Genomic DNA, 23,548 nt, shown 5'->3' on the forward strand with positions numbered 1-23,548 from the left:
TATTAATCTTCCTTGCTGTTCAGCTAGCTCTTGATTGTGACAATATTTTTCTCATTACTTGTTTATTTGTTGTACTTTTGAAATATTCACATTTTAGTGATCATCCCCTTCCCATATAAGAAAATGGCTAATATGAAGGAAAAAGGAAAAGATTAAATGCTATTCCATGACAACTGTATAACACATTTCATTTTACACATTTCCTTAGTCAATGTACACATTTTGCACATATTAATCTTGTCCCACAGCATTCCTTATTTCCATGCTGTGACGCCTCTGGCCCAGCAATTACCAGTTTTGTCCTTGTGTCTATCATTGCTGCTTTGTAGAGCAGTGCTTGCCATTTCAGAGGAAACAAAACAGGAGGCAAAGCATGTGTGGTGTGTACCACTTAGGCACATTGCCAATGGACTCTGGATACTTACAGAAGAAAGAGAACTTGAATGGTATTTACCAAATTACTTCCTCTTATTTCCACCCCCACCTTCATATCTCAGGAACCAAATATTTTTTATGTTTTCTTTTTATGTTACTATATTGGTCTTTTCCTTTCTGTTTCTGTGCCCACTATCTTAGCTCAAACATTCATTCATTCACACCAGATTCACCGAAATGAATGTCCTGAGAGATAGATACTCACATCAGATTAAGGTTTTATCTATCTCCAAAAGTTATACATGGGTAGTCATAGTTGTTTTAATAATGCATTTCTTTTACATAACACCTCCCACTTTACATCTTAACTCAGCTCAAATTAAACAACAGAAGAACTCCTAAGTTTGAATTTAAAAGTTCTCTCAATCTGGCCCTTACTATTTCTTCAATATTTTGTCTTTCAGTACATCTTTACAAGACAACTCTACTGCAGCCAACCTTATCATTTATTATTTCACAACTAGATCAACCCACAATTCTAAGTACCCTGTGTAGCTTCCTCCTCTGCTTGTTTAAGTCCTGCTCTTCCTTGGATGTGCATTGTTACCCGTTCTTCCACTAGAGTGAACCTCCTCTTCTGAATTCTTGCCCCAGCCCTCTCCCTGGATAGATGGGTAGCCCACTCCCTCTTATCCAAGTTCCTAGTTTGGAACTGTCCACATTCCTTATCATGGCCTACAGACTCAGTATAAAAAGGTCCATTTCTAACCTTATCCTAGGCCACTCTCTCTAGAGCATGCATGTTTCAGACAAATTGACTTTGTGGTGATCCCTACATATACCGCTAGGTTTATTTAAAATTGGAGTTTTACACTTTTTACTTTGAGCCAACTGTCCTCCCCTCAGGCCTACTTTGTTTCTTGGCTAGCCAGCTTCTCTTTCAGGTTTCAACTTAAACTTTAGAGAAACCACCCTAAATAACGCAGGCAGCCATCCTATTAGTTGCTATCACAAAGCCCTATATATTTTTTCCATAGCACTTACCACTATGAATATCTCTACTTATTTGGTCTTTTTTTTTCTTTACTTGATATTGTAGCCTTTAAAAAAAAATCAGCTGTCACTGACCTGGATTGTGTGCTCAGTGAAGTCAAGGACTTGGTCTGCCTGTTGATGCTCATATTTCCCACACTCGGCGCTGCCCCTGGCAGTAAGAGATGCTCAGTGAGGATCAGTTAATTGAATGAGCGCTACTTTCGGGGCACAGATTACTATCTTCTCCTTAGTGCTTATCATTGTTGTGGACTTTGTCTTATAACATGTAACTTCCCCAATGTGCAGAAAAGTACCCTACAAATACTTGAACTTCAATAAGTTTTCTATTGTCAGTGTTAATGATAGGAAACTTAAATTGTCAAATTAAGTGTATGGGATGGGTTTGAGAGTATACTTGTTAGGAAACAGCTTATTACTTCTTGAATAAACATTTGAATGGTGTTAAGGAACTTTGAATAAGTCTTTTAGTTTAGCCCTGCCAAAGAAAATAGTACAGTCATGTAAGAGGATTGAATTAGCCATGTAAAATTTGGGACACATTTATCTTGAATTCAGGGTATTCTAAGAAAAACAGAATTATTCTCCACTGGCTTGGCAAAGGCATCTATATGGAAACTTTCAGGCCAAGCTTATGATGAACAGGCAATTTTTTGAGAAGGAGGAAAATTAGATTTTTTTTGATAAATAGAATATAAGCTTGTGGGGGGCAGAGGATGTAAACAATAGGGGAGAAGGCAGCAAGGGTCCTTCAGAGGTGTCACCCTGAGCCCGCCATGTTTACGATCAAGAAGAGCAGTAAGAAGTACACAGAAATGCAGACCAGGAGGGAGGAGGAGTTTCCAATTTTCTTCTTTGTTTAGTTTTCTTTTTATGTGTTCAAGGAATGGAGGAGCTCTGGCTAAAGATTTTCACTAAAATGTATTCAAAATAAATCATTTTTAATAACATCTTGAGAATGTGCATGCATTTGAAAGGAAAAAGTTCCATATGCCTCATCCATCTCCCTCCTCCTTGTGCTGTCTTGGCTCTGTGAGCAAACGGACCGAAGTCCCATCCAACACGTGTCAAGAGGCACTTGCAGGTTTCCTGTGAAACAGATGGAGAAATGGGTTGATGGAGTTTGCTGGTTCCTCCTGGATAATTTTTTTCTTTCGGCTTTTGTATTGGGATGAGTTTTAGAAGAATGCTTATTTATCTCTTTATAATATTATTTATTCTATTTCATTTTATGAATAGCAAGAGTTTTAAAGTTAATTTTTGATTTTCTAGGTTAAGAATTATTGTGGCCAATTAAATCCTAAAATTCCATGAGTTGGCAGATGAGGTAAAATCACTTGCTCACTTTTAATAAATCACAAACTGTGTTCAGGGAACATATTGTATTATGTTTTCAGAATTATGTAATTTACTTTAGAAGTAAGCCTGGGATATTGAAATCAAGATGTATGCAAATAGGAGGAATTATTCATTTCAAGTAAGATAATATATATTCAAAAGAAACTCAAATTGGATCCTTTTGTAGATGGCATCTGTAATAGTCACGTGCCTCCTAACAACGGGGATAAGTTCTGAGAAGTGCTGCCTTAGGCGATTTCACTTACATACACCACAGTATACACTACTGCAGTAATGGTGTGCACTGTACTTCTCTATAAGGCTGGAAGTGCAGTAGGTGTGTTTACACCAGCATCACCACAAACAGATGAGTAATGCATTTCCCTACAACATTAAGACAGCTGCAGCGTCACTAGGTCAGGGTAGGTGAGAGTTTTTCAGCTCCATTATAATCTTGTGGGACAACCATTGTACACACAGTCCAGTGTTGACTGGAACACCTTTAAGTTGTGCATGACTGTACATTCCAAGTATTACTACATTATTGAATTTTAAATGTTAGCTTAATTCTTTATTATTTGTATTTATATTGAGTTATTTCCTGTATATTTCTAAAGATTTTAGACAATTTTCATTGTAAAACAAGACAATGAAAAGAAAAACAGAAGAAAAGTCAGTTAAAATGAGCAGAGAAATGGATTTATTTGTTGGAAAACTATTCTGTTGTGTGCTTACTGTTTTCTTAGCATAACGATATCTTTTCTCATCTACCATCACTGTGATCCTCACACCATCCCTGAGCGGGCCCTATTTACTTGTTTGTTCAGTCTACCTTGATCAGATGCAATATTAATTTGATAAATAAATATATATGTAGCATTAAGTATCCGGTACTGTATTAGACACAGAAAAAGCAAATGAGGCACAAAGCTTTAAATCACTTGTCTAAATGCGCTCAACCACTCAGTGACAGAGTCAGAGCCCCATTCTTCAGAAAGCTGGAGTAACTCCCCATGATTTGGATTTGCTTTACCAAACAGCAGGTTATTCCTGGAGACTTCTGACTTCACAACAGCATCTTAAATACTACAGGACATTGCTTTGTCTTCCGTTGTCAACCAGCAAAGGTTCTAATGGAGACTTTGCCATTTTTTCTATGTTTGTTTTTGTCTGTTTTTTTTTCCACATGAAGAAACTCACCTTTGATTTTTATACCTTTACAAACATTCAGTGCAAAGGTCTTTTGCTGCTGGTTTTCAAGAGGTAAATAATTCACATACTTAAATGAATGTGAATTCTATGTTGTTTCTGTGTTCACACCAGGAGTTAGAGACATTTCAGCATTTGCTGAGCTCTTCTGTTCAGCTCTCCTGATGCACTCAGTGCCCACCCCTCTCATCCTGCTCTCTGCTCTAGAGGGCAGATTTGTGAGGACCGCCCACCAAGCCTCCCTTGCCCTATGCCTTATGGTTGTATTTGGCCTATGGAAAACCTAACCAAGACATGGGGTGCAGGGAGCAGAATAAGGGTGATGTGTCAATTTCTCCGACTCCCTCAGTGTGGGTGGAGGGTAGGGCAGATCACTTGTGGCTGGTGTATTCCTGGGGGATTGTGCAACTCTACAGTGCCCAGCCTGCAGAAGTGCCCTTGTGGTTCTCCTACTTCCTGCACATGACTTCAGGGATAGTCTCTATGAAACTCTTAATGCATAACCCTAATCTGCATGTGCTCTTTCCTGCTGGGATCCTGGTCTACACAGCATGAGTGGTCCTGTATGCTATATGAATTTTAGTTAGAAAACAGTCTTTAAATCTGCACTTTTCTTCAGGCTTCATCAGTGTTTGGACAGATCACTCCATCTTTCTTTTTTTTTAATGGATTTTAAAGCACTGGATTCAGGAGGACTAAATGAGAGGTTTAAATAAAATTATTTATATTAAGGTCCTGGCAAATAGCAGTCATTTTCATTAAAAATTTTTTAATGTGATTAAGAGCCCTCTTTTCTTCTAAAATGTCATTTTATTTAGATGCTCTGTGCTTGATCTTTAACATATTTAAGTATCATTTGGGCTTCACCTTCATGGGTTCTACTAAGTTCACACTCAGTGTCAGAATTAAAAGAGCACCAGACCTATAGTAACAAACTTAGTTGACCTGCAATTAAGCAGTAATAAACATACAATTTTCCTTTTTTTTCCCTTTTTTGCTGAGGCATCCTTTTCTCCTCAAAAGAGCACTGATCATTTTGCTTGCTCAATAAATTATTCATTGCTTTTTTGGAAAGGAATGAAATGGAAACATAACAATGCCTAGAAGTTTCAGTTCCTAATCTTTCTTAGAATCCTGTTTTCATAGCCAAGTCTCAACATCAATTTTTAGTGCTATGATTATGAGGTAATAGTAATTTATATAACCTAAAAGTTCTATACTTATTTCCTTAAGAGTTTATGTATAAAACTGACATGATACATAGCAGCAAAAATTAACCCCTCCCAAAAGTCATTTTGACCTGCACCTGTACAGCCTGATATGAACATAGAAATGGTGATTACAGTGCAGGTGGGTGGGATGAAGTTGGTTTCTGTTTTGTGCTTGTCAGCTTTACAATTGGAAAATCTTAACCATAAGGCATCTACATTTCCCCCACTGACTGTGGCACAACAAGAACATCGTGACCAACTGGGGTGTTGTGAAACTGAGATGGATACTAACGGGGAAGGCAAGGGAGTAAGTTATGGAGAAAGGATTGCTCACAATCCCAGCACATGTACAAAGCTGAAATAGCACTTATATTTACTTGTCTTTATATTACAAACAACCACACACGTAATTCATAGTTCTTAACTTATTAATCCTGTCATGAAAATTCTGCATAATCACCTCAGATAAAATTACTGAAGCATCTTAACTCCTTCTGTTGTACAATCTCCAGCTCACCTTTTGCCAGCCCCAACACTGGCCTTTGCAGTCTCCCTGACTTTCTTCATTCTGTTCTTGCATTCCATTTGCTGTTTTCTTCACGTCTTCTTCTCATGCAGACCATGTCTTGCAAGTCCATGTTTGGGTTCATTTTTCTTTGCCTAATCCAAGGAATCATAAATCATGCCAAAGCCAGTTATCTTACCACCACCAAAATGAGTTCTGGACCCAAATACAATGATGACATCTGCTGTGGTTTCATACATTTTGGCTAGTTTTTCCTGAATTTCTGTCTTGGATACTTTTGCCTTCCCAGGGTGAAAGACGTCAATGGCCATTTGTTTCTGCTGAACTAGTCTTTTGGCCATGAACTCTTTGGTCTGGATAGTTACTGTGTTCTTCATAATGGTGGCTGATCTTCAAGCAGCCAGGGAGGAAAAGCTTACATTTACTTTTAAGAAAGTTAATGAAAAAGTCTGTGGAACATTTTTAAAAAGTCATCCATACATTGAGCATCCAGATTTTGGTTCTAAGTACTATCCTCCAACAAGGAACCAGGGCTCTTTGGAGAAAAATGTCTGGTTTAGGACTGGAGCAGGGAATTTGCAAGGTAAGCCTAGAGAGCCTTGGTCAGTGCCAGAAGGTAACAGTGTGCTATTAAAAACAAAAACAAAAACAACACAATTATGGTGATGTGTCAAAGGGACAAAAAACAAACAACAAAAAACCCTGAAAGAGCTCCCAATGGATGAAGCAAGAACAGTGTAACTAAATAAATTGAATTATATTCTAAACTATAAAATAAATGAGTTATTTCTTGACACAATAAATGATTGCATTTATATCATTTATAAATTGGAGGAGAAAAGACAAATCTGTGCAAAAGAATTTAAAATATTTATGTAGATACCCCTGAATGATGTGAAGCATAACTTCCCACTCCTTAAATGTGGACTATGAATAATAACTTCCTTATAAAGAATACAGAAGAAAAGGTGAAAAAAGTGCATTTAGAATTGATGCAGACTCTGACCAGCGGTGTCTGCGGTGTTGTGGCTATGGCAAACAAATTCACATGGACTACAGAAGTTCTGTGGAGAAAAGGGACAGCATGGCCACTCCCTGAGTGAGAGAGCACCTGACCCTTGCCTGGACAGGCTTTTGTTGCTTTTCTGGAAGCATTGCATCAAGGGAGGTCCTCATTCATTATGCCCAGGTTTGCTTTAGGTGATTACCTTTTACAGATAACAAAGGAAAGGATGTTGTTGATTACTTCATATGGATAACAAAGGAAAGGATGATGCAAATACAAGGGGAAAAGTGGTCAAACTGGTTACACTTCATCCTTGGGAGGTTTAGCACAGACTTTCGGAAGTTACTTCAAAGATATGCATTAAACATTTTCTGCCTTAATTCAAGGTGAGGGAGTTTTAGCAAAAGCAAGCCTCAAAGCAGCCTAGGTATAATGCAGTCCTGGTTCCCCAGGGGAAAGCAGATCTGTGGGCCTGGCTCCTGTATGCTGCCTCGTGCCTGTCAGTTTTCTGAACCAGGGCTGAGCTACATTCGCCATTGCCACACCAACTGGTTCCCTATATAGCATAGAGAAGTTTGATGTATCTCACTAAAGTGGTCAAGATTAACATCAACAGTGAAAAGTCATGTCAATAGTGTGCACCCTTGATATGACCTGATGAGAAGGACACTTCACCTCTGTGGTCTTTCTTTCCCAAACCCACAACTCTAGTTTAATTATGAGATAAACAGACAAATTCTATTTGAGATACATTATAAAAAATATCTGACCAATACATCTCAAAACCCTCAAGATCATCAAAACAAGGAAAATCTGAGAAACTGTCATGGCCAAGAGAAGTGAAAGCAGACCAGATGAGTAGTTGCAATATGGTATTCTGAATAGGATCCAGACAGAAAAGGATTAGGTTAAAAACTAAGGAAATCTGAATAAAGTATGGACTTTAGTTAATAATAATATGTCAGTATAATTAATAATATAATATTAGTTATAACAAATGTACCATACTAATCTAAGATGTTGATTGTAGTTACATCAGAATTCTCAGTATCTCTCCACGTTTTTCTGTAAGCTAAACTTGTTCTAAAACTAAAAGTTTTAAAAAAAAATCAGGTCACTCTAAAAGTAATCACAACATCTCATTTTTATTAATCTTCCAAATGTTGCCAGGGAACATCTTCTAAACATAAATATGATGGTAAATGCCCCTGTTTCAATACCAGCTACTACCTACCTATGGATGATTCTTTACCAATTCATTTGGTCTACACTGATCTCTCCTTTTCCTCAAGGTCTATCAGTTAGTATTGCACTTGTCAACAAATAACAGAACCCTTGACCACAATGCTGAAAATAAGAGAGGGTTATTTCTCATCAAGGAGCCCAGAGATAGGTGGTTATTAATGGTGTTTCAATGTCCCTTGCTATTCAGGCTGTTGCCTTGGAGATTCTCCTAGGCTTTCCCTGTGAATGCACGAGAGCTACTGTAGCTTCAAAACTGGGAAAGGGAAGAAAAGGGAGCTAGCAGCCAAATCCTTCCTGCTGTAATCCACTGCATTAGCTGTAACTCCCAAGCATTGTTATGAGATGATGCTTCCAGCTGCATTTGAGTGATGTCTGCTATGATCACCTAACTCTAAATTACTTCATTCTTGTCCTGGGGAAAAAGTACACTAAAAAACACATAAAGCTGAGAAACTATCAGCTCACCAATTGACACCTACCTGATGAACAGAAAAATGGAGCACATTTTTTTTTTGCACCAACTTGAAGAAAAGAAACAGATTTATTTTCCCATGAATTTCCAGGATCATTTTATTTTCTCTTTTATAGATTAACAGGAGCATCTGCATCTGATTGTTTTGGGCTTCTGGAAACTCTGTTTTCTGAAGATAAAGTAGAGACATAGATGAAAGAAACAGGACAATTTATTAAGAGTTTAGTGTAGAATATTTATGATTAGAATTCCTTTCAGAACAGCTTGTGGCTTACAAGTGAAGAGCCAGGGCTATGCATCCACACTGTCTGGATTAGATTCCTTGCTCTACCAGCTCTGTAGCTTGCATTTTTTAATAATACCTTGATCTTTCTGTGCTTTCATTTCATCATCTGAAAAATGAGAGTGACAGTAGCTATCACAGATGATAGTGGCTATTTAGGATGATAGTGCCTAAAATATTGTGTGGATTTATTAAGTTAACGCATGTAATACTCTCATGAAAGTGCCTTAGCTGTTATAAAATTGCTCTCATTATTTATATTTTCTTATGCTATATTGGATTCATCTTTTTGTTCTTTCCCTGACCTTATAAATATTGCCAATCAATTGTGCTTAGAAATATGAAACTACTTCCTGCCTGTATTGTTAAGGCTTTTTATGTGCATATGTCTATATTTTCTTTCAAAGGTGAAATTTAAGCAGTAGAACTCATTCATTAGGTATGGCCATAAAGCAAATCGACCTCAGTTGTCGACTTTGCTTTCCAGGAAGAAATGTAAACTGAGTGTACTCTGTTGACCTTTCATCTCTCATCTGTGAAAACTCTCATTCATGCGTATCAGTCTGTGTATGGCAGCTTATTGTCTAATCTGCCTCAAAACTAATGGGTTAACTTTTTCAGAATTAAAGTCCGCTAACTAGCATAGTCATTCCTTTTCCATGGACTTACACATTTGGGGTTGATCTGAACATAGGAGTGCTTGGAGATTGCAAATGTTTTACACATTAGGATAGATGTCTATAGGTTTTACCTAGTGCTCTGAGCACATTTAAAACCCACTATTTAATTATTTAATGAGAGATTTAGGTCTCTTTCCTTTGATATTGCATACAGAGGAAATATTTTTCAGATATATTAAGGAGGAGAGATTGGGGGAAGGCAAAAAATGAATAATATCTCCTTTGTTTTAAAGGTGGCAGCGTACTCTCTTTTACTGTTTACTGTTTCATGAGTTAACTTCAAGCTTCCTTATTCTGAATAGTACCTACTAAATGGTACAATTGTATTTTTGTTTGCTGACCAGGGTAATGTTGAAATTAGAGGAGGAATTATCAAATGGATATGAGATTAGACTTATTATTCCTATTTATTCTCTCCTTTGAATAAATATCTCTTAAATAATTCCTGGCTGGGAGAAAGTGTATTGACTTTCTCCTCTATTTTAAGGAATGTGTATAACTCTATTACAGAGCCTAGAGTTTTAACCTCTACAAATATTTCAGATTACAATCTAGGGTTAGGAGAGTTCCAGGTTTTGAAGAGCCTAGACCTCATACCTTCCGGGAGTCATATTTAAAAGATAAGAATATAAATCTGTAAATTAAAAAAAAATCAATTAGTATTTTACAATGAAAAAGAATTCATAAAAATTACAAATTCATGACAGCTGACAAATACCCACAACATCATACATCCAGAAATATAACAAGGTTGTTACTTACAAAATACCCAACACACCTTCTTTCCTACCTTAATTGGTCACTTCTTCAGTTGATCAATTATTTTGTAATATCGCTTTCTAAAGAATGAAAAGATAATTCAGCCTTTCAATAAAACATATACATATATTCCAGTAAACTTGAGCTAAATGTATTCCTATTACAACCCCCCCAAATCTGGATACAGAAAATGCTGGTGTTACCTGACCAAAGGGAAAGTGCCATGGTTGGTAAGTTGGAAGAGACTATGGCCAAAATACCTTAATTTTACAAACATGTATGACCATGTGAGCACTGGGTATAGCCCCGCCAAGACCTTGGAAAAGGCCCATGTGATTGAAAGACCTTGAAACTTGAGGTTTGTTTGCTTCATAATGAATGTCCCCCTGCTCGAGGGACTAAGCAGTGATAGCACGTTCACCCTTCTTTCACCAACAAAGAGACACATTATATTATCCATGCAGTTTATCCTCTTGAAGATTTCTAGTTACTAATTGGATAACACTATTATGCTAAGGTAAAGGTTAGAATAAATTGTTTTCACTTAAAAATAATGACTGTAGCCAACATTTTAAAAAGTTTATTTGCTTTTTCAAAGAGACATTTAACCAAGGCCTAGTGTGCACCACATGTTAAATCTGTATTACTAGTATGCTCGCAGGAAGAATTGTAAACATATACATAAATTATTTACTCACAAACTTTAAGCAGGCTGAATAAGTGTTTGTTTTTATATAATATGTTATGTTTTGATTATAGACCACTGATCCTGAGCTTAAGAAACTTTTTATTTTTCACAAGAACATTTGAATTTCCTAGGTCTTATATTTTACATCACAGAGACAGAATCTATAAACACATTAATATAGAAATTGAATTTTAAAACATCTCAGACAAACTAAAATGAATCCATGGAATTGAACTATGAAGAATGGGTGAATTAAAAAGGGGGGCTACATTGTTAATAGCCTATTTGTCTTCTCTGGTTGGGAAGTTAGTTAGCCATACTATTGCTGATGCTCTAGCCTTTGAAGAATTCTGTGGCTGACATTCGAATTCTGCATAAAGAGGCTGTGGCTTAGGACTGTAGCTATACTCAGTGGAAATCCCACCCTTCACAGTCAGCACCAGGGAGCCAGGAGCCCAGACATAGACTCCTAAGTCAGATCATGTTGCAAACTCTGGGCCAGTTTTTTACTAGCTGTGTCAATTTGGGGTGAACAAATAAACTTCTCAGCTTCAGCTTCTTCCATATAAATGAGAATATGTACCTTATAGGAAAGCTGTAAGAATAATTCAGAGTAATAAAATACCTGGCTCTCCTTCTGACACTTTATGGCCACTTGATTAATGTTAATCTCTCCTTTCTTCTCTTGCTTTTTGCCCTATTTCCTTTTCAGATAAGCATACATCTTTATTCATAAATCATTTTATTCACTCCTCAAATACTTGGGATCATCTATTGTGTACCAGAGCTTTTGCCAAATGCAGAGGATTTACAAAGCTAAATAAGACATGGTGCACAGTCCCCCGAGCTCCTACAGGAGTGGAGGGCAGTACAAGCTAACCAGAGTGGAAGGTGATATATGCTGCCCCAGGGTGTTCAGAATGTTTGGAATGAGCAATCCCATTGTTACCTGCGCTGACCCACATCTGTCTTGCTTTTATTGGATGTTTCCAAGTATCCATTTCATGAGATATCATTTCATGCATTTCTATTTCATTGTATGTGTCTTGTATTTCTGTCTTATGCCTGACTCATTCTTGACAGTTCCTCACTTCCATGGTCCGCACTGAAGACATCTGCTTTTATTCACTCCTTCCCAGCAAAGCCGTGTAGATCAGACCAGTGGCCTCAAAACATGTTTGACTGCTCTTTCTTAACTAAAAAAAAAGAAATAAAGTTAAATAGCTTATGCAGTCCAGTGCAAATGTATGCATTTGCTTGTATAAGTTTTATTAATGCATTTTATTATAGAATATGCCAAAAATATAATTTTGAGTTTGGGTGATTTAATTAGGCAATTCTTTTTCCTATAGGTTCCTGAAAAATTCTGTGTCTTGCAAAACTGTTGCATAAAATATTAAGGCTTATACTTTTCCATAGAATTAGGAAGAGGTTACTCAAAAACGAGAGCAATTTTGAAGCAGGGCACAAAGGAGAATTATGAAACTCTTCATAGAAATATCAATACTGCTAAATGCACATGGCATTGCCACCCAGCATTACTGTCAGTCAGTTCATCCTTTGAAGCCTTGAGTCCTGGACTTGTGCTTCCTGAGAGATGTAGAGCTGGAAGGGTACTTGTTTCTAGTGGAGACCATTTTCAGCAAAATTAAAAATCTGATTTGAGCTGCAGACTTTTTCATTAATCCATTATCTTAAGTGATGAGGATAGGTCATGTCATTTCTATAATTGCAGTTGCAGTCTAACCTATTGGAAAGTTGAGTATTTCTTAAAATTCCTAAATGAGCCACTATCAGAAGAAAGTACCTCTGTAGGTTTTCAGGTCTGTTCTTAAGATTTTCAGATATTGATAAGGCTTTCCCTCTGGTTGTGAAAAACTTGTCTCTGATTCCTTTAAAACATTAGCATTCTATGAAAAAGTCATGTACAAACCCAAACAACTGTTATAGCCTATTAATATCATTCCTCTATTTAACAATCACAAGTAAGGAAGTTTATGTCAAAGAAACATGTAAGAAAAGGTATTGTATTTAAAAAATAATAAGCTTAATACTTTAAATGAAGAAAATATATTTAATATATATTATATATAATTATATTATATGTTTTATATTATATAAATAAATTATTTTTCAGTCTTTAACATGTTATAACATGATTTTTTGGTGACATTTATAACCAAGGTAAGTTATCTCATGAAGGCAGAATGCATGTGCTGTGCAATCAGCACACATGCAGGATGAAGTCTAGCAACAAAAACAGCAGGTATACTCATGTGCTTTAAAAAATCTTGTAATATTTTTCAAGTTTTTGTCCTACTTCTCATCAGAGCCTATTAGACTTTTTCATTTGTAATTTACTTAATGGAATTGACTGGCACTCAAATTATCAGTATTGTCCTTAATCTCTAGTTTCCTGGAAAGAATCTTTTTAAGCCATCTGTCCATTTCATGAGGGCCAATTTCTTAAAATTGATGCTCTCAAGCACTACTTCACTTAATTGTGTGCCCACAAACTATCCCCTATTCAATAAGCTCAAAACTAAAGTACAATGTAAGGTCTCTGCTCTCAGCTACTTTGCCATGTGAAACTCCTCCTCATTGCTTAATACTCTGTTCAGTAAGCAAAAGAGATGATCTGACATCGGCACCAAGTGACAGTGCAAACATCACTTACGTTGTAAACATTGTTGGATGTCTTTATTTTCTTCTTTGAACATAATATAAAGTCAAAGTGCAGTATTTTCTTCCAGAACCCAGTGGATTATCTTGCTCAGTCCCTCTTGCTCTAAATGTGATGGAGCACATCCTCATATAGCCTCAGTGTACTTGACATCATCTGGGTCTTCCCAGTTAGCGCCCTTGTTTAACTACTGCACAGTGAGCACGGTTTATCGGAGTTCTTCTGGTACTACTTAGGAAAAGAGCTGTGTGTTTGTTTTTTAAAAAATGATTCATGATACATTTTAAAGAACAGTAAGGCATACCTTATTCAGGAGAATTATCTTAATAGATATAGGGACCTCTATAATGCATTTTGCAGTAGGGGAGAGAGATTGAACTCAACTTTGAATACGACAAGGAAAAATGGGAATTTATAGCTAAGGACAGGGGAGAAGGGTTGAATAGAAAATCACTGAGAGGAAACATGAGGGGTAAGGGAGGATTCTGGCTAAACCAACCTAACAGAGTTCGTGCTGAAGGAAGGCCATCATGATGAGACGTCACCTGGGGGACTGTGGAGGATGAAGAACCCCATCAGATACAGAGGATAGGGGATTTTCTCTAAATTGACTTAGCAGGATTCTCGCTAAAATTGGACAATGCAGAGATGAACACAGAAGCTCAAAAGTCAGGGCCTAGTTAAAAAAAGAGTTCAGAGGAGCCTGACTAAAGCACAGTCAAAGTGATATTCTTTGTTAAGTTTGCATTATCTCCATTGGACCTTTTTTTTTTGTCCATACAAGCAGAGCAGTCTAAGGCTGCCCCATCTCAGAGACTGATGTACTTTGTCAGCTACTGCGTTGTTGTTAGATTCAGTTTCCATGAAAGCCTTCAGTCCTAGATGCTGCTTCTCTGTTCTGGCTGTGCCTGTCTCTCCATATCTCTCACCTAGCTTTTTGTTTGCTCACGACCGTGTGACAAAATGTGGTATCTTGTTTAAAAATGTTTTAAATACTTGTAGTCTGTAGAGGTAGATTTTTGTTGTTTTGTTTGTTTCATTTCAGTGTATATTTGTTTTACAGTGCAGGGGCATAGAAAAAGCAAAATGAGTAATGGGTATAGGTATTCATTTTGAAATAAAAATTTAAGAACATATCGGCACATTTCATCCTATCTACTATGTGTTGAAATTAAGTAGGGGCAAACTATTCTAACAGTTTTATATCTAACAAAGACATAGGAAGTGTTTTATAAATTGTTCAAGAAAACATTAAATGTGCCCAAACAATACAGAGCATCATGAATTTATGTTTACTAGTGGAGGAAAAGTTTGGTCTATGATTGTGAAACCAAGATAATATATAGACTAAAGAGTTCCAGGAACTGATAGTTACTCAATATACATTAACTTAATGTATACCTCAGGGTTTAATTCTTATTATTTGGTTATTTGGCTAAATGGTTAAGAAGTAATGCTATTTTTGTAGCTAACTGAAATGGAGCATGGGGTACTTTAAAATGAAAGACAAAAAATATTCGTAGCATCTAGCTGAAATATTCCTGTACCTAGAAACTCTGTTATTTCAGGTGATTACAAGTACTTAGGCTTATTTTATCCTTTTAATTTACAACTATGCATATATACAGACATATATGTGTATATGTGTATTTTCACTGCTGTAAAATGCTTTAAAAAAACAAGTTGCATATGCTTGAGTTGAAAGTGGAGTACAGTGTGCAATAGAATAAAGCAAATACTCGATGACAATTTCAGGAAGATTGTGTATGAAGTTATTCTTAAAAATGTAACCACAGTTCTACAGCCCATATTTATATATGCTATAGAAGAGATAGCCAATTTTTTAAAGTTACAATTAGTGTCATTTGTTATTTTCTCATCATCTTTGAGGAGAAAAATTGACATTTAGATTCCCATAATTAACAATAGTAATTAGCACTCATTAATAGATGAAAGTCAAGCCATGCCAGATAATATTTGCAGCCAATTTGAAGTGGCATTAAACTACATATATATTTAAAAAGATTCTATATGCATGTTTTTTACATCTTGGAAAAATATGTGAACCTTGATATTTCTGATCTTGCACAATTTGTTTTATAGTAAAAGCCCAAAGTATTTGTTGTCACAGAACATATGAAGCTCTACCAGCTTCATATGTTATATCCCATAGAGGATAATAAAAAAGCAATTTTTAAGGTTTTTTTCTTATCTCCAATATAACATTTCTCTTACATTATGGCCATTTTCTTTACAACCTTAAATTTTTCTCCTTTGGCTGAGCTTTATTATATAAGATATCACCACTGTGAAAGTATTGAAGAAACTGTGTAAAAATGTGGAATGAAAATTTGACATGGCTCTCAATCTCTGCTGAGCAAGTCAGATGAGAACAGTACCAAGTGTTTCAGTGCTTGTCAAAATATTACAAAGGATGGCTGCTAAATAAGGGGGTTGAAATTTTATCTCAAGAAAAAACATTAAGAAATACAGCACTTGTATATATTTTATAGGAATATGGTAATTATGTGTGGTAAAAAGAAAGCATTTTATTTGGTTTTCTTTGCATGAAACATCAACATCATGATCTTGTTCTATGCATTTTTTATGACAATACAATTAGTAAAATTATGTTCCATATACATGTCAGTTGCATTGTGTTAATTATGAAAGTTACTCTCTGAGATTTTTTCTTTGTATTAGATACAAAATACAATTTATTCCTGTACAACACATTGCCTACCTCTATGTGTCCTGAAGATTTGCTATGAATACCATCTGCCAGTTTTATATTTCTATAAATGCACCAAGTGATATTACCCTGGATAAGTATAATTTCACAGATCAAATTAGGGAAATTAACATGTAGCCCCAATAGTAAAAATTAATATAAGCTTACAATGTAGTTATTATTTTGGTTTGCTCTTATCCTTTTACAGTTGTTACAGTTATTCCTTAAATTAATGTTTTCCATCTTGTGAAATTATGAGTCATCAAAAATAAAATATATTTTCACACAGATATTAATTATAATTGTTATAGCAATAGAAAAAATAAAATAGTATTTGTGCAAAGGAGAGTAACCAAAATAGAACAAGAATATGTAAAAATTAAATAAGTTTTTGGTTAAATTTAATTATTCATTAAAATATGACGTGATCACCGACTGGCAGTAACTGTGGAATGCTGTGGATGGCTCATCAACATGCGAGAAAAACATACACAGATACAACCAGGTCCTGTGGGGAAGTAGGAACAGAATGGCCACTCTCTCTGGTGGGGAGAGCGCCCCATCCCCCCTGCAGAGAGGCTTTTTATTGGTTTGGTTTGCATATGAATTCAGGTAAAGCTCATTACTCATTACTAGAAAGTAAGGATCAAACAACAGGTAACAAGGAAGTCTGAGGGCCTATTTTGAGTCAGGGTCAAAGAGCTGTAAAACTTTGAGGAACAAACTTACTTCTTCCCTGGACCCTTATCATTCAACTGAGAGCATTCTAAACAAAGCAGGTTTCACAGGATTTTACATACTCTTTCTTAGGCCTGATCACCTGGGAACCCGCTCTTACCAGCACAGAGCTGCACCACCCTGTCATTGTTTCAGGCTTAGGAGGAGCAAGGGAACTAAGGCAACCAAGAGATAAGGAGATTTTCTCCCAGATGATGAAGACTCAGGCTATGTTAAAGCCAAAGGGTGAGGGTCCATCACCCTCATTTGCTGTAGCCCCCAAAGTCCTTTCTTGGGGGCCTCCCACATGACCGTGCCTGTCTTAGGTCATTCCCCACTTGGGGAATCTTACCTGTCACTGGCTAACCAACCAAGCATTGGGGTTCAGTTATGAATGAAGCAGCAGAAGCAGGCTCCTGCCAGGGAGATAAGCTTTTGTCTCCTTGCTGGCTTATGGTCCAAGGCCACTCCCTCAGCCTTAGCCTAGGCGAGGTTACAGCTTCTGATACCAGGCAGGGTGGTCCCCAACAAAAATAAGACAAAAGTACGGTAGAGGAAGAACAGATTGTCTAGGGTTGTTTACATTATTTACACTAAACTCTGGGATAAATTTCCTTTTACCTACTGAAGACTACATTATTTCACAGACAGACTGTGATTTCAAAAGACTGTCAATTTGGTCAGATCAAACTATGCAAGTTAGTGGTGCTTGTCCTTCAAATCACCAAGCATGTCTTTACTACCTGGGAAAACAAGCCCACAGCTCTCAAAGTCCTAAGCACCCCAGGCTTCTCTGAGCTCTGGATTCTGGGTCTCTGCTAGACTCTCTATTGTCAGGTTTGTGCCACAGGTAATACAATAGCAACCAACACTCCATCGCAGCTTCTTTGCTCCACTTTTGGCAGGCATGAAGTTCACTATGTAATGCAGAATGTGGTAAGATGGTGTAGAAGCTTCATTTCTCCTTTCACTGTATATAGTAACATCTGGTAGTTTCTATTTTTTCATATATATATTTTAGAGTCATTCTAGATTTACAACAAAGTTGAGGTAGACATTCCCATATACCCTATCCTCACACATGCATAGGCTACCCTATTATCAACATGACTCACCAGAAAACTACATTTATCAAGTATAAAACTGCATTGACAAGATACTTTCTTTTTAGTCAGCTGTGACCATGTACAATAAATTCTGCTGATTTGAAATCTCCTCTATTTAACCTGTTTGCTAAGCAGTTTAATTCTGTTGAAACCAGTGTTGATGGGAAACACATGACACATGAAGGTGGTGGTTTTCTGCACTAGAGATCACCTCTCTCCCAAACACACATTAATGTCAGTCAAGAGCAGGGAATTAACTCTTCATTCTGCTAAGGATTATCAGCATCACAAATACTTTCATTATTTTTCAGTCTTAGAAATCATGAAAGATTGTAGACTTGGATTAAAAAAACAAGGCTAATAAGTAGTTTAAAGCTTACAGTACATTTTTGCAAAATTTAGTGCTCAACTCTTCCTCTTAAATATAGCTTGAGATGGTTAATTTGGGAATTGTTAGTTCAGTTTTAAACTCAAATCAAAGGAATTATACAATTATTTTTATGTAAATCTTTAAGCCCTTCAAAGTAGTATTCACATTTTCTGAATAGTATGTAAAGTGATAATCTAAATGGTATGTAAATGATCATTTACTTTACTAATTTTCCAGAGCTATGTAAAAGATTAGTGAAACTTTAAAATGGTGATTTCCAATCCACACTTTCACGAGGTCTGAATCTCATGAAAGACTTCCCTAAAAGATTTCCTTGGATCTTGGGATTACCATTGGATACAGTGGATAAAGAGAGAGGTATGACTTTGACTGAAGTTAAAATGTGAGCTACAAAAGAAGGAAAATCAAGGACTCAAAATCAAGGACTTAAGCTGATAACAGTAAAGGTAAAGGCATCTTAGGAAGGCAATAAAAAATAGACAATCTGGACATTTCCATAGTGATCGAAAGAGGAGTTGCCAGAATATAATAAGGTGCAAACTGTGCTTGCTAAATGTAGATGCACACATTATTTAAAATACTGCATTATAGCATTGTGACAATAAGGTGACTTATTCACTTATGCAACAAATATACAATAAGCCTCTGCTATGAATTATGAGATTATGGTCATGAACAGCAACAACAATAAAATCTTACTCCATGTTCCAGTTCTAGGAAGGGAAACAAAATTAATTACCAATGCCTAAATAACAAATTATTCATTGTGTGACAAGTAAAACAAGTTGGATGTTATGCACAGGGTACAATAAACATGGACAGTGGCTGCTGGGGACCCATCTAACTGCGTTATCTATGCCAGTGCATTTTTATAACTGTTACATTGATCCTCAGTAAAGGAAAATGCCCTAAGAAATGTTTTGATAGAAGTTTAGAGTTTGACCGAGGATTTAAAAATCAGAAGATCCAATTTCAGGTATTGTTTTTGGTGGGTTTCTTAGTTCAATTAAGAATTTATGCTAGATTGTCTTTCAAACTCTCCAGTTAGGTTAGCAGTGGAAAAGCTTTAGGCTCTGGAGCTAGATAGGTTTGGCTTCTAAATTAGTGTATAGTGTCCGTTAGTTTAGTTAGATTAGGAAAAACATGTGAGTTTGTTGAATATCAGTTTCTTCTTCTTTAAGATATGCAAATGTTATTACTATCATAAGGTTATTTATTGTAAGAATTACAGGACAAAAAAGATACAATGCTTTTAGTCTCCAGGGAACTAATCAATAGCATTTTTCTCCCATTTTTTTATTTCATGACTGTCTTTACTGTGACCTTCCTGATAATTAATTATATATTTGGAGTTAGAAAATCTAACTTCCAGCTTTTCTTTTCTACTCACCAGGTGTGGGACCTTGGCCAGTTCACTAAACACTTGTGTTCCCTCGTGTCTGATCTGTTAGAAGTCAGAAACATGAACACAATAATCTTCGTGCTTTCCCGTATTCTGTTTTTTAATTCCGAATATGGAAATGTCTGTGTGAAATGAACCAGGAAAAGGAAGGCTAGAAACTTTAAATAAGGAAGATTTAATTTTTAAAAATTCTAAACTTGTGTGTTTTATACTTTAATAAAATCTTCAAAACAGTTTGAGCCTTAGCATGTGCCAGGCACTTTGTGCATTGTTACAGGACAGGTAAGTAAGATGCAGGTCTTATCTACACTAGGACTCAAGTTTAAGGTCTCACACTTTCTAAGAGGCAAGAACACATGGGTTAGGTGAGGTCATTCATATCTGGGATCTGGCATAATTTCTACAGTTAGAGCAACCCGGAGGCAGGACCAGCTGATCACCAGCTTAGTGAGTACATCAAGGTGCAGTGTCTATATGTCAAGGGATTTAGGAAGCATTTCATAAAGATTTCCAAGAGAATGTACTGAGTTCATAATAGATGGTTAGAATGTAGCAAACAGAATATAAAGAACAGTGCTGGTGTCAAATGGCATACCAGAATCAGTGAATGATTATCTGAATCCTGGAGTGAAACCCGAGTCTCTGAGAGCCGAATAGAAACCAAAAAGTGGGGTTTGCCCAGAGCAGAGAGGAGACCAGAGTGTTGGGAAGGAAAAATTCCCACCACACAGCACACAATACCCTGCCCTGGAGCTGCTACCTGGGAGAAAGACCTTGCTGGATTGACCCCGATTGGTGAGGAAAGACATTGAGGGCAGGTAAATACTTCCTGCTCTGTGTTCAAATGGCTTGCATGAAAAAAATCAGCAGGAGTAATTCTGGGGAACAAAAGGATTTAAAGATGGAGCAGATAGTGGAACTGTCACCCGTTCTTTTTTAAACTTATCACTGAGGAAGAGGGCTTGCAGAAGTCTGCACACAAAGAAGAATTTGGTAGGGATTGTTGGAAATTTACAAGAGGAACTTCAAAAGATGGAATAGGCACATATGGTTGAAATAAAAGGGTTTGGAGTGATGGGAGAATTTTGACAGGTTTTTGTGGTTCAACCTTTGCTGAATATTGAAATCAACTAGATTACCTGGGTTTCTTATAACATACATATGCTATGCTTTCTTCCTTTTCTTGGTGATTTTAAAATGCAACTGAAGTTGAAGAAATATTTTTAGTTAACTTCCAGCTAGTGTGAATGCCATGAACAAAGACCCAAAGACAAAGAACCAAGCTTCTTTAGGGGCCAGAGTCATCAGTTTTGCTGGTGCAGGTGGCAAGGCACACTTGCTAAGGTGTTATGTTACACTGGGGAAAGGGAAGCAGTGACTCATCACTCAAAGAAGTCCAGTGACAAAACCTTGAAAAACGAAGAAACCAAGGTAGTACAATATTGAATGCAAAGGATAGTGAGAGTTTCTGGAAAAGTGACATGGCCACGGAATGAAAAATATTCAAATATGCAAATACACAGACATCAGGAAAGTGTAACATAAATTGAGAAGCCATGCAAATTTTTTTTTATTTTTTCACATTTGGCTTGTATCAAGTACTCTAAAACTGCTTATTTTACTTTTATTGCATGTTGATCTATAGTTTTTTTAGGCATGTTTAGTAAAAAATACCCTATGCCTCAATTTTCTTTTTATTTACAAACTAGAAATTTAAACAACAAAAACATCCTTGCTTGCTTAAAACTTTTGTGGTCGTTATGAGAGCAAGTGTGTGAAAGCTTTGTTTATTTATAGTATCTGTTCTCACACAAAGCAAAAAGTGCTTAAAGTTTGAGTAAGAACATGTTGGTTAAGCTGTAATTGGTAACGACACTAACTTAGTATTCATTTCATTAACACGCTCAACTTCCCCAAACATTACTTAGTGAATTGGCAATCCCAATTATTTCCTATAAACTATTTTCCATGGAAGTATTGCTAAAACTTTCTCAAGCAAATCCCTTTTTGGTACTATCTGATCTTTGAAGATTCCAGTCCATTCAAACCAGAAGATGCTAAAAGTTAATGAGGGGGAAAACTTTGTGTCTATTTTGACTTTAAAGACCACTGGGACAGCAAGCCACATCAAAGCTGTCTTTTAATCTTCTCATTGTTGAGCCCTTTGTTTTGAGGGGACAAGAGGTGTTGATTTTTATCCTTGTAATCAGTTTCTGTCAAGACCAGCTTTCTAAACATTGGTTAAGGGGACAACGTTACAGAGGTATTATGTGTGGTCACTGGTCTCTCACCCTTAGCTGATAAAAGGAGAGATGAATGTCAAGCCATCAAACCTCAGGTTTGGCTTAGCTTTCTTCTGGAGTCCTTGAAACTAACCCCCTTTTCACAACACACCTATCATGAAGGGAGATTGAATTTGAAGCTGTCAAGATGTGGAATGTTTGACTTCCTCCTAGAAAATGTGGAAGGTAAAATCACTGACCTTTTTTCTTTTCGTAATATTTGGAGCTTTGTTAATGAAATCTTAGGAGTGGAGTTGGGGCTTCTGAATACAGAGTTTGTCGCAACAACTAAAACTGCTACTTTAAAGTCTTATTTCTGTTAACCATTTCTTGTGTTCACAAAGCGAGTGTACATATAGTTGCTAGAATTTGTTACTTTCTACAAGTTAAATATGGTGAAAATGAGTTTGGAAATTTTAAAATTACATGCAATCTTTACCTCAGTTAGGAAATACAAAGAAACTCCGAGAGTGGCCCAAGGTTACCATGTAGAAGCACAGAGAAAAAGCCAGACTTAATTGTACTTTCCTTGTTTAACACAAATAGCTCTTCTTCAGCGTTCAGATTTATTCATTATTAGCTGATGTAGTTTTGGAAGACATTTTAGGGTTTAGCTTCTTTGTTGTGCATATTAGGTACATTAGGTACCTGATTTCTTTTGCAGAGTACTGTTTGTGTATGTGGTCTTGACTACAGTGTTTTAAGTTCAGGGCTCGCTACCTCCCTTGGACATTTATTTATTTGCTTATTTATTTTAAAAGATTTTATTTATTTTTAGAGAGGAGGAGGGAGAGAGAAATAGAAGGGGAGAAACATCAATGTGTGGCTGCTTCTTGCACGCCCCCTACTAGGGACCTGGTCTGCAACCCAGGCATGTGCCCTAGACTGGGAATCGAACTGGCAACACTTTGGTTCGCAGGCCAGCACTCAATCCACTGAGCCACACCAGCCAGGGCAGACTTTTAGTTTTGTAATATGCATGGATAGCCACACTTAGGCTTGTAGTGGCTTCTGGAAACTCGGTGTCTATTTATAGATTTTTAAAAAAATATCTGTTTTTATTTGTAGTCTTCTTAAATTGTGCTCTTTGAGTACAGGCCATTTTTACAAATTCTAATTCTTAGTACATTTTCTATAGAAACCTGTAAATAACTATTAACTCTTATCCACTTTGGGGGTTTCATTAACTTTCTCAGAAAATACAACAACCCATTTAAAAATTTTTCAACATCATCTCTTTGGAGGCTTATTCAGTATCTCTAAAATTTAAAAATATGAAATATAACAAAAGCATTATTTAATCATACACTATATGGCTTAAACTCTAAAATAATAGACAGCACCATGAATTTTGATACCTACTTATGTCTTTTTGAGTTATCTCTAGTAAT

At 36.4% G+C, this 23,548-nt stretch overlaps 1 protein-coding gene and 1 pseudogene across 6 annotated transcripts in view; one reads left to right on the forward strand and one right to left on the reverse strand.

Moving 5' to 3' along the window:
• The window catches only part of ARHGAP24 (Rho GTPase activating protein 24), a 478,629-nt gene that overhangs the window by 351,523 nt on the left and 103,558 nt on the right, over positions 1–23,548 (forward strand). The gene's annotated exons all lie outside the window — the stretch shown is intronic.
• On the reverse strand, positions 5,700–6,089 carry LOC123806794 (annotated as a pseudogene).

The sequence above is a fragment of the Phyllostomus hastatus genome, unplaced genomic scaffold, assembly GCF_019186645.2.
Source record: "Phyllostomus hastatus isolate PE091 unplaced genomic scaffold, TTU_PhHast_1.1 phas_scaffold_39, whole genome shotgun sequence".
NCBI lineage: Eukaryota > Metazoa > Chordata > Mammalia > Chiroptera > Phyllostomidae > Phyllostomus > Phyllostomus hastatus.